Source organism: Pelmatolapia mariae, linkage group LG16_19, assembly GCF_036321145.2.
Source record: "Pelmatolapia mariae isolate MD_Pm_ZW linkage group LG16_19, Pm_UMD_F_2, whole genome shotgun sequence".
Classification (NCBI taxonomy): domain Eukaryota; kingdom Metazoa; phylum Chordata; class Actinopteri; order Cichliformes; family Cichlidae; genus Pelmatolapia; species Pelmatolapia mariae.
The window spans coordinates 28,075,860-28,089,035 of NC_086241.1; the positions used below are offsets into that span (position 1 = coordinate 28,075,860).

Here is a 13,176-nt window from a genome sequence, read left to right on the forward strand (position 1 = left end):
AAGGCTAAGTGAAAAAAGCTAAATGTTCCACTCCATGCAATGTTGTAGCAGCTGGTACATGAGCATTGCCTCTGAATTAACTGCCCTACATCACAGCAGGGTCTCTCTGCATTCCTCTTTCCTATATGTTCCCCATAAATATGAACCAGTGATACTTGCCCACTTAAATGTGATGTATGGGAAATTCCACTGCAAAAAATAAATGATCAAACTGCCCTGTGAAGATTAACTCTTCATTTAGGTCCTTCTGTAAAAGAATAACTACACATCACTTACAATACTAATGCTATTATAACAAAGTAAAATAAAACTGTAATTTGCATCATTCAGCAGGTACCGGTATGATTAATTATATTAAGCACCAACTCATTCCCCAGAAATCACTCTGTGAAAAGAGCTACTGTACAATTAAGTGCTTGCCTAAATGACTTAATAAGATCAACATTTCTCATACTGCGATACATACAGACACGCACTCGCTATATGCAAGAAGATGCACACGGTCTCTGGTGTAAGCAGCGGGCCACAGTTGACATGTAATGGAGCCTCCTAAAGGGATTAAGGGGTAGACTGTGAAATGTGCTGAATGTGCCTGTTTGGTAAGAAGGGGCCTGGGGGCCAGCAGGAGAGACAGGATTAAGTCACCCCCACCCCATGTGTGTGTGTATTTGGTTACAGTGTCATTTCCATACTTTGTCTTGCCACTTTGCCATCACTTGATCCATTTGTTTATATTGTTTCGCACCCAATGGGCCAGGATCAAAGGCAGGAGGCACAAAGATGAGCTGCTGCGGAGAAAAACTCAAAGGCCATCATCAAACTGGCTCCATGACAACTTCATTTGTTGCCATCGGAGTGAATCAAACAGACTGCCGTCAAATGTGACACATTTCCCGTTGAGCATTAACTGAAATGCTGCGCTAATGCCTTTAAAAAGAAGGTATGACTGATGAGTTACTCTGCCTTCAGCGGGTCTTGTTCTAGTGTGTCGTCCCACCTGACACGTTTAAATAGTCTCCACTGTATTTAGTATTTAGCTCCAAAGGCAATTCTTTGTCAAATGTTGCCATATTTCCCTGGAGGACAGCTAAAAATAGAACAAAGCTGACTTGTTTTTCCTATACAGGAAAACACTGAGTGAAAATCAAAATGTCAGAAAGCCACAAATAGCTGTAACTGGATGTTATGGTTACGTGATGTTTAAATAAAGCCAAATTTCAGATAAGCTTCTCATAAAACTGAAGCACAACTTTCATATGAACTGTACACCTGCAGGTCTTCACTATTAATTCATACAGACATATCTTTCCCCCCCATTTCCCATTCTACATCCTTCTCTTCTTTCCCTCATTAACTTAATTCTTTTAGCCTCTATCCTCTTTCTTTTCCTGTCTTCACAGCATGGTCCATTTCCCCACATCTTTCTGCTTGTCATCTCTGCTACCAAAATCTCTCACTCTTTTTCTGTCCTCTACCCCTCTTTGCACCCATTTCTCTCGTGTCTCCACAGCTCTCTGGCTAAATCTCATTTGGGCCAACCTTGTTCTCCTTCTAGCTCCCCTCCTCTGTTTGAGGTTGCGCTTTTCCCCCCTCACTGATTTGCAAGTTTTGTTTGCAGAGAGAAATGCGTGAAGCTGTATTCAAATTTAAATTTCTCTCCTGTTTGTTACACCATCTTGGTTTCCCTTCCCCTCCCCTGAAAGTGTGCGTGCCTGCCTGCTGGCACAACAGCAGCCAGTTACTGAGCATGTCATCACAGCAATATCTGCAACGGAGAAAAGGATTCTTGGGGGAAGCTAGACAACTGCTGCTAGAAACAGCTGGGGTGGCCTCGATATGCACTGCTATCTTATGGTACCGAACGTCAATATTGATGCTACTTAACTTGAATCCAGTATATCTGCAAAAAATATATATTGTAATCATTTTTTAAATCAACCTTTTTTCAGTGTTTTACTATTTCTTATCATATAAATGTGTATTCCATGTGATTTTGTGCAGAGTGCATTATGAGCCCCAATAATGTCCATACATGTGCTGTCCAATAATAATGACAACTGTATGGCATTATGACATAGTCATAGATCAACGTCTGTAAATGAAAGATGGCTACAGCTACTTGGTTTGAAAAGTAAAGCTGGTGCAGAAGTGCCTCAAACTTGGCTTTGCTTGTAATGACCAGCAGAGGGCGACTCTTCAGGTTGTAAAAAGATGCTGACGCTGGGTGAAATCACCTGCACAATGCTGCACTAAAAAACTCATTGTAATTGCTTTGGTCACAAACAAATTGCAGTGGTTGCCGGGGGTTTGCATGGAAAATGGTGATTTGTTTGCAAACACTCACTACTGTACTCTCTGAGCTATAATGAAATTTGGTCAAGTGGAAGACACATCCTTGCAGCTGCAATCAACACATTTCAAAAGTGAAGCTTTTACGTTTAGGTGAAAATTCTCTGTTTCTGATTTGCATTGCACTTCACAGTCTCATGACTACTTGATGAGCAGTTTGCAGTCAAGTTGGTGTCTTCTATAAAACCACGGGCAAGCACGGCAATCTACCAACCTAAAGTAACCACAAGCAAGTTTTCAGTGCAGCGCTGTACACCTATTTGTGATCAATTTCACAACATTGACTGTGACTATGCATTTCCATCCAAATGGTCGCTAACCAGGTTCTAGGCCTGCCTGCCTGACACCTAATGGGACTGAGTGACCTCATCGAGGCTAAAACCATGTTATAAGTCTACAAGTTAGTTTGGTAAACATATTTATCCCAGTTTGACACGGAGATGAAACTTCCAAATCTCACGGTATGCGGTTACAGCACACATACATACATGTACTGGTCAATTCTTCTGTGTAAGTCTGTGCGTGTCCATTAGTCTCAAAACTGTTCATTCAGTATGTCACCTAGAGCTGGGCGATAAAACGATAACGATATGTATTGCGAAATAACTTTTTCTCGATAGAAAAATTTAACTATTGCGATAGGCCTCATCTCTCTTGTCCTCTTAAAAAAAACAAAAAAACAGTCAATCCAAATTGAGTAGCGCAGAGCCGAACCAATCACAGTGTCACGTCACGTGACTTGTTACGTACAGCACAAGTGCCAAGCCGCACGTGTGTATTTGTTTGGGAAGCAGGCAGCCGCGCCGCCCGGGTAATGAAGGAAATGAGTTTGCCGACTAGAGAAAAATCAACCGAGAGCGTGAGCGAAGGTTACCGAAGAAAAAACCGATGATGGTTCTAATGCCGGAGAGCTTATCGAACGGAAGGGCCATAGAAGTTCCATAGTGTGAAGGTATTTCAGCTATTTCAAGTCGAGTAGCGCGCACTGTAAATTGTGCCGAAAGCAAGTCTGGAAATACAATAAACCGGTGCATGCTCAATCTCTGACTGAAAGCGCTAATTCGTCATTCGGCTTTTGTCAGACTAAAGTAACTGTTACAACTGTTTGAAAAGCTAAGCTATACAATAAGGAGAGATTGAGAATTTCCTTTTAGTTCTCAGTTTATTTGATATTGACAAAAGTTAGTCAATTTTGTCTGTTCTTCTGTAAAACGAACTAAGATTTATTTTTAGAATGAAAATTTTGTTTCTAAGTGGAATTGACAATTTAGTAGTCTGTTTTGTTTGTTCTATTTTGAAACTTAAACGCTTTAGCGGCTGCCTTTTGTGTAGTTTGCAATATTTGCCTTTATTTATCTGAAACTGAAGTCTCATGTTCCTTAAGTACATCTACCCTGTTGAACTTATTATGGGAAATAAATATTTAAATCAAAACAAGCAGATTATTTCACATTTTACTCATGAGCAACGGCACATTTAAATCTTACAAATATAGTTATTTGGCTTATATTGTGATATATATTGTTATCGCTTGAAATGAAAAAAACATATCGTGATATGAAAAAATCTTATATCGCCCAGCTCTAATGTCACCATTTGAACAGTGCACTCAAATCACATTTAGGCTATGTCCACACGTACACGGGTATTTTTGAAAACGGAGATTTTCCGTTTTCGTTTTAAAAAATAATCCCGTCCACACGTAAAGGCAGAAATGAAGGAAAACGCTGCTAGGAACATGCCAAAGCAGCAGGTGGCGCTATATTCCTAACCGTGTAGAAATGTTGGCCAATCAGAAGTCTAGAAGCCTCGGTGGGAAACAGTAAACAAAGCTGGGGCATAGAAGCAGAACTGAGTCGTATGTGTGGAGGGACAGTAACTGTGTGTGTATATGTAAGCATTTAAACACTGCAGAGAGTACAATTAACAGTAACAGTATTGTAGAAATTCATTTCACCGAAACAACAACGTGGCGCACACTGTGACGTCAAAAAAGGCGCACACCTTTGACGCTGCGTTTTCTCCGTTTTTCTCGTCCACACGTAAATGCAAAAACGGAGTTTTAGAAAATATCCACCCTGGCCGGAGTTTTTAGAAATCTCCGTTTTCAGTGACCGAAAACGCCGTTTACGTGTGGACGAAAGGTGCAAACGCATAGAAAAATCTGCGTTTTCAAAAATACCCGGGTACGTGTGGACATAGCCTTAAAAGCAATGTTCCTCTCAATTTAAAAACCAGACAAAGTAACAGCACTCATCAAAATTTGCAAGATGCAAAAGTGACTCCTCCTAACAGCAAGTGCAAAAACACACTGAACTTGTAAATGTGTAGTTGTTTTTAACTAAATCTGAAATTTAGATTTTGATGGAACTACTGTGTTGTACAAGGTTAGCATGCTGTTGTACCATACCTTGCCTCTTAACGCCAAGCATAACTAATGTGTTATTGACAAAACCACAACAACCTCATTATATTAAATGTGGCTGTCCTAATAAGCTCTTTTTCTATTTTTACCACATCATCTGCAACCTCTAATATTCAACATTAATGAAAGGAGGTTGTTGTTAATGAGTGTTTTTTGTTTGTTTTTTTAATTTTTAATCTTAGACTCACCTGATTTCAAGTTTGCTGCATTTGTGCATCTCAGTGCCAAGTACTAAGATCAGGGCAGCTCGTTCCTACAAAGTCAAACAAACCCTCCCTCTCCAGTTGACCCCCTGTGTAACCAACTCCCCTCCTGCTGGGCAGCACAGCAACAGCAGCCATTCACGGAGAGAGAGATGCCCCCAATTTGTTTGATGGGTTAAATGAGGTCAAACAGGCAGCCTATGAATACTGGAGTCTGCAGAGCCTGGACAAGAAGCAGCTTAGCTCTACATCAGTGTGCAAACAGAGAGTGAGCAGGAAAGAGGTGAAGACTGGGGCAATGGTGGAGAAATGTGAAAAAACTGGATGAAGGAGAAATCTTGCAGGGATGACGTCTTATTAGGTTTAAACTAATGCGTCTTGGTTGCAGATACAAAATAAACAGTATGTATGTAGGCACATTTGTTACTTGTCTCCTATCCATTTTTAAGTTTCTGTCCCCTCCACACTTCTTTTGCCTGTTGTTTTTCTTGCCATCTTCTTTCTGCCTCCATTCTAGCATTTCTTCTTCATTTGTGATCTCTCTCCATTCGAACTCATCTGCCTTCTTCCTTCTTTTTGCCTGTGTGTTAGATTTATCCTTTGCCCCAAAACCAACCATCTCTCCTTTCCTAAACTTCTTCCCTTCCTCAATTTTCTTCTTCTCTTCCCTGCTTTTTCTGCCCTTACCATCATTATCTCAGCCCCTCTTCTGTCTCCACCACCCTCAGCTTCATTTCATGTTCCACTGCTGTCATTCTCCATCTCTTTATCTCTTTCCCCTCCCTCCACCCATTCGCATGTCCACAGGGTGGCTATGGCCGTTTATGCCTGCAGAGTCTTCGGCTTTTCTTTTGGATGCTCTCATCTCATTATCCTACATTACAGTGCTTTGCTTGCTACCCCCTGACCTTCTCCCTTCTCTGTGCAATCTGGTGTTCCTTGCTCAAATCATCCCAGTCATTGGACTTTTCCCTCCACCCTCTCCCACTACATTCCTTTATACCTATATCACCTCCACTTTTCAATAACATCTAATCTTTACCTTTACCTCTTTCCTGTTAATTCCAATTTTTCTTCCATATGACTTCATGTTGGTTTTTGTAATGTATGCTCATTTAACTGAAACTCTTGCTACCCAGCTTCAAAGGGACAAGAGAGAGTAAGTAAGAGGGAAATAGTTTTCTTTAAGAGGACAGATTTAAAAAGGTTAATGGAAATGAGTTATTAAGTGAACAAGGAAAAAGAGGAAAAGGGTTTATAAAGAAGGACACATGGGCAAATTATTTACATCCTTTTAAACACAGTAAAGTACTGCATTTAATTTTATTTTACAACAACAAAGATATTATATCCTATTGAAGGCACAAGTAAAAGCAGTTAACTTCTAAGTCCTTACCCTGCTTTGGTGCTTCAACCTGTTAAATGATTAGCAACATAAAGAAGCAATCTAGAACTACAACTCCACTATTTCATGATTTTATGAGGGCTATATTCTCAAAGTCCTAAAGAAACTCAAAGACATGACAGAACTTGTACAGTTGTAAAGAGCATTGGAGTCTCCATGACAGATATCACTTTCATCGATAAAATCTTTGATCTAATCTTGCCTAACAAGCAAAGGATCTCTGGTTCGATCCCGGGAGGAGGCATGAATCCCTTTGTGCATTCATCGGGAAGGGCATCCAACCTAAAAATCTGCCAAATCAAATATATATGAAGCTACACACTGTGGCAAACCCTGATGAATAAGGGAGCAGCTGGGAAAAACTGCCCCGTCTAGGAGATACCAGCTGTAAAAATGTCTGCCTTCTCTTAACTATAACAGAATTGAAAGACGCTTGCCATTTGGCTAAAATATCTGTCTTCAGACATCATGAGCAATTTAGTCAAATAAATAAATAAATGAATAGTTTTCTAAAATCTATTTTTTCTACTACCACACTTAAGTTACACCCACCAACTAAAAGATGCTAGCTAAGGCCTCAATCGCATAGAGAACAGTTAGCGACCGATTACAACAGGAAATAGACAATGGTCACCTTCAAAGGGAAAATTGTGCATTACTGCAGACTATAGTAGCAACTTCTACTTTAAAGGTTTTTAATGCAGGAAAACGCTTCCTGCATCAGGTGGAAACAACAAACTTGTTTCACCATTTAAGGCAAAAGCAAAAAAAAAACAAAACACACCAGGCTATGAAGGAGATGCTAGCAGCTGGTGATGTGCAACCCCAGAAAATAAACATGTGAATGCACTGGGCAACAGTTTTTCTAAGTCATCAGAAATTACTCACTTGAAACAGCACAATGTAATTTTGAGGCTACCACTTAGCGAGTAGTCTGCAAGTGTTTTCAAATAATGACTGGCAACCACAGAAATCTACTTGAGAGCATGTAATTGCAAGGATTTTTCTCAGTGCACCACCAGATATGTCTTTGTGACCCATTTCACCCAGCAACCTCCAGCAACCACTCACTAGCTGGTTGAGGAATATGCATCTTTTCCCTAACAATGCCTGACCAGTGGGGTCACTGACTGGTCTCTAGACCTACATGACTGGGGATCAGTCAATCACCTAGCATCTGTTAGCAACCACGAGCAACTTGCAGCTACTCAGGGAATACTCAGTTTTAATAAAATAAAGATTTTTACGTTTACTTTAGGTGTTTGTAAAAAATGATCAGATGATCATATTTAATAATTTTAACCTTCCCTGAACTACACTTAGAGACAGGATGAGGAGTGCATGTTATTGAACTATGAATGACTTCCCACATTTCACCATCCAGTGGGTCACACTGGACTCTTTGTTGGACTGGGCCTGCAGGCTGTATATTTACACCCTCACAAAGAAAATCCAGAGGAGTAAACATTACTACAGGCCAAAGGGGAAAACACACATTTGATTTTAAGGTGAACTGGCCTTTTAAGTTCCCCTTGCTAAATCAGGTGCAAAAAATTGTTGCAACACTCACTACAGGAGCAATGGGAAACAACTTTGCATAAATGCAGAGACCACTGACCTGTTTCAACACCACTATAACACATACACTACACAGTTTATTTAACTGACAGCAGAGGCCAGCACCAGTACTCTGTTACGCCATACACAGTCTCTAAAGCCTTACATATCCACTGTAACAACCAGACACTGTGTTTTTTGGCAGGTATAATACCAGGCAATTGTCATTTTAGTGTGAGTATAGATACTATGTTTCAGTGGTTTGTTTTCTTAAGTACAGTAAAACTACCAGTGCACTAGGCAAGTTTGAGAAAAACCTAAAAAAAATAAATATTTCATACATAAAAATAACTCCAGAACAAAGTATTGTGTTTGAATACAGCCATATCTTTGTTCTTGTGTTCGAGCCTTTTATTTTCATACTACTTGCCAGTGAAAGTAACTGATGCCTTTGCAGATTTATTAGCAACTTCACAAAGCAGAGGAAGAAGCTGTCCTCTAACTGTCAGCAGGGCTGCAGCCATAGATTATTTTAGTAATTGATCTATTCCCCCCAAATAAAGGCCTCAAACAATTCCTTCAACCTTAGTATTGAAAAATACTGGCAGCCGCCAGTGCCGCCCTTCAGCCTCTTAGTAGAGACACCTTGAGCTTGAGGTCGAGTTAAAGTTCACTGTGATTCAAATTTGTCCAAGATATTTTAGTGGTAACACCTATGGTAGCAATTTTAATCCTACTTTCTCGAGTTATTGCATTCACAAACTTGGGTGTCCAAACTGCCTGCCTGGTGGGGTGATGACTATAGCCCATGAGCCTTTTATGGCTGAAGGGTAAAAACCACCAAAAATACCAAAATGTATTTTTCTCCTCTTTCATGAGCTGAAAATGTTCAAATTTATATCCAATTATAAAAGGAGTCTATGTGAAAACCGCTGATTCAATTGTTTTTACACTGGGCTGGGGTATTGCTGGATACATAAGGATGGGGCAGTGTCCAGTCTCAGGAACATCCTTAGATACCATGGTCACACCAAGGGATGCTGACAGCATGTTCACAACAGTCCCAAGCAAGGTTGCCTCACTAAAGCCCTTTTTCTATTAGTACCTACTCGGACCTGCTCGACACAACGTGAGGCAGTACGGCTTGTTTACCATTACAATTGAGTACCACTGAATGTGTGTAACTCATTATAGCAATGTAGCCAAACTGACATCATTTGTACGCAACATGAACACTAAAACAAAGGTGGCAGTTGAGGCAATTTTATACCTGCTGCTCGGTTTGTGGCTTTTAGTCAGACTCAGGGGCATTGGGATTGCTTGGAAATCCTGTTGAGTAGGTACTAAAAAAAGTACCTTGTGCCAGGTACTATGACCTAATAGAAAACCCTAAAATGAGTGTCGGGCCGCACCGAGCCAACCTGAGCAGGTACTAATGGAAAATGGCTCTAATTGCAGCCAATTCTAAACGAAAGTGTACACAAAATATAATTTATATCAAATTCCTTTAGAAGAACAGACAAACAAGAGAGAAGCGAAAGATTGTGGAGACTATTGCAGACAGGCGTTGAGTAGAGTAGGACAAAAAGAGTGACTAAAGACAGGAGAGGAGAAGGTTGGAGGACATAAGAGAAAAGGAGTAGAAAGAAGGAGAGTCTAAAAGAATAAAGCTGGGGACAGACGAGGAGTAAACACAATCCATCACTGCTGCACTGTTTCCACTCTCTCAGGCAAACACCTTCTGAATGTTGATCTCCAACCCTCCTGCTCTTTGTTCTTCTACATTTGTCTGCTGCACCTTCATTTCTGTCTTTATCTGTTTCTCCCTGGCTGGCTTTTATCACTTTGGTTTTGCTTTCTGTCCTTTATTCAATCTTCCTGAGTGTTTTCTCAGATTCTCCTTTTGTCTTTCTCGTTCCCTTGTCTGTGTTTATATCTTTTGGGACTGCACTGTTGGAGACTGACAAATACAACCAATAACTAGGAAACCTTATCTGACGAGGCTGCCCTTGGTCCTCTTCCACATATAGTAAACTCTGTGTTTTCCTCATCTACATCGGTGGGTGTGTTTTGTAAATTGCTTGTATTGTTTTGGCTTTCTCTACTAGAGCTTCTTGGAAATTTAGAGATTAGAAATTTGCACATGGAGGTTACCCAAAGAAAAAAGAGCCAGCATGGTGGCTTCTGAGGAAACTTCAAAGCTCTCAATGTGACAGAAAGCTTCTGCAACACGACAAAACCAAATTCAGCTCAGCAATGTCTTACATTCTCGCCAGCTGTCCCAAGCAGCAGCATGCGTTTCTAATATCATTACCCTCTCGTTTCCTGTATGGCCCAGTCTTGCCGTTCTGTGATGCAAGGCAGACTCAACCTGAAGCTGCGAGTCTTCATACCTTACTGGTCTGAAAATAAAGCCAAAGTGAGCATGCTTTAAATCTGCTTTTTAATGGCCGGGGGGACTGCTGTGGTTTTTACAAAACAATGTCTGAATGTATAGAAGTCAACAGGAAAAAAAGACTCCTTAGATGCCCTGATCTATGTCCTCAAAAAAGCCAAAGCGCTCATGAGCTTAATCGCTATTACAGCCATACTCAATGTTTTTTTTGTAAATTACAGTCCCCACTGGTGTCCAAAGTGATAATAATCCTCACTGCCACCCCAAACCATGGTTTCCAAAAAGCTAAGATGGCAACAGCAGACGCTCAAGGCTTCAAAAACAAGACGCAAACCAGATGATGTCCCAGTGGCTATAGCCATCATTTATAAACAGTATGTGGAACTGAACAACAAACACTGGTTTAACGTCCAGTAAGAATTGTATTGTATATGAAAACAGAGTTTGAGTATTCAAATTCTGTGTTGGAAGCTGTGGTAATATTAAAGTCTGAGATTTGCAATGAGCGAGATGAAAGTGTGTACAGACAGATAAAAAAATAGAAATAACTCTCTATAACAGTAAATATATATGTTGTGAAGCTGTATTCTGCGCAGGAATATACAGTATGTAAAAAAAAAAAAGAATTCTTAATATAATCAAAAAGGAGAAAAATAATAACTGAGGTACTAGTGTCCATGTTTGCGTACTCACTGAAGTTGAAATTAAAACAAAAAACGTATTTTTTTTTTAAGTGAAAATAACTTAGTTTTGTATAGTTAAAGAGCCATTATAGAGGCAGTGAGCTCTGTAAACGACCTCTGGAAGATAAGTACTTCTGATCTATAATTATGCTTATTTATCTATACATGTGGGCTCAGATTAGAACAAGCAAAATGTATACAAAACCAGAACATCAGTGTTTCTATGCATTTGTTTGGAGCCATGTGTTTTCTTGCGTTAACTTTAAATCTATCCATCACTATCTGTGACTGTCCCACACGCATACAGCTTCACTACAAGGATATACTAACATCCAACATGGGATAGACCTTTAACGCCCAGTTCATCACCAATCCTAAGCTGTTGTTTTTTTCAATCATCTGTTACCACTTTTTGTTTTTATAACAATCTGTATTTATTGTACTGCTGCCTGATTGGAACAGTAGGAGGGTTAAATGCCTTGCTCAAGGACATGTTCAGTGAGAGTGAAGAATGAATCAGACTTGCTTTTTCCCCCCCTGTGCCATTCATCATCCTCACTCCCCACTCACATCTCTTTATCTGTAACAATCACCTCCAAACACCCTCCACTCATTTTCAGTGTCCCATCGCACAGGTTTCTCCACCCTCTCCTCTGTTACCTCCATTACTGTCTCTCCTCTAAGCCCTCCCATGCTCGATCTCCCTCTTTTTCCACCTCCCACTGCTTCTATTATCACTCCAGTGGGCTCTGATGAATGACTGAGTTTGATTTGGGTGGGGGAAGTGAAATTGAGCAAGGGAATTGGAGGTGAAGTGCAGTGTGGGGAACAAGAGTGGCATTAAGTTTTGCTTGTGAGCCACTTGGGCTTCTGTTGTTATTCGCAGTAAATTATCACAATGTTTATCGGTTCCATAAATCCAACCCACAACCTCTGGACACTCAGTGTGTCTGAGTAAAGTTTGTTGGGCATTTTTCAGTGAGTGGGCAGAACAAGATTGTTTTTTTGTTTCTTTTTAATCTGCTTCTGAAACATTGCAAATGACTAATCTGTTCTCTTCATGGCTTTAATTACTCAACAAAACAAATGTGTTACTTTTAGGGTGTTTAACAGTCTTTTCAAACCAGTTTTCTGGATTTCTCCTCAGCTGTTAACCAGAATCTAATTGTAAATAAGTGTTAGTTTATGCTTATGCTTTCTACTCTCTCCACTAAAAAAGAAATACAAAACTTGAACTTTGAGACACTCACGTCTATATTTACCCTCTTTTTAATTCAGCCACAACTTCCCCTTACAGCAGGGATGTCACATACAGCTCACTTTAAACTTAAGTGGGCCAGACCAGTGAAACTGCTGCCTTACCTCTGTGATATTATTTTGATCTATTGAACCTATGTAAGGAAGCTTTGGCGACATGCAAGCAACCAAGTGAAAGCCTCCAGGTCTGAAATGAGGCCAATGTGGAACTGCCATCACTTTTTAAATCGCCACTTGAGTCCGGTTCTAAAAGTGAGTCAATGTACCCAGCATCCCATAATACAAAAGCCCAACTTTGCAGCATTAAAAAGTTCGCTAACAGCCTGGTACAAACAATAGTTTTGATGTCTCTGCTACATAGTACAGTTAATGATTACATTTATTAGAGCCATACAGTTTAAAAACACATTTAACTAGCTGACAAATTAGCAACCCTGCCTCTGATCTATCATTTATATGCAATCTATAGCAGGTACAAGGCCTTTATCAAGAGCAAAAGAATAACTGCAGTTATTGAAATGCATTTTAAAACCACTGGCTATCATCTGATTGAGCTTTCGTCTTAGCAGTTAAATGACTGGCTCACCCCACACACATTCTTTGACCAGATGCCTTCACTGCAAAAATGTGCTCTTTAGACATTAGCACAGCAGACTAAGCTGATGGTTTCCCAGAATGAGCACAGCATAAAGGGCAAGAAAATGCCACAAATGTCTTGACCACTAGCATCAAATTAATGTGAATGGGGTGTCTGCTACTAAACTGATCTTATTTTTCACAAATGTCACTTAAAAGACCGGATTTTTTTTTTCTTCAGACTACGTCTTGATGTACATGAAAGGTACGAAGAAAACAATATTAGTGACAGGACAAGACAATAGCACTGTCTTTACAAAAACAAT

General features: G+C 40.0%; 1 protein-coding gene across 4 annotated transcripts in view; it reads right to left on the reverse strand.

Annotated features, from left to right (window-relative positions):
* man1a2 (mannosidase, alpha, class 1A, member 2) overlaps nt 1–13,176 on the reverse strand; it is a 134,227-nt gene that overhangs the window by 42,101 nt on the left and 78,950 nt on the right. The gene's annotated exons all lie outside the window — the stretch shown is intronic.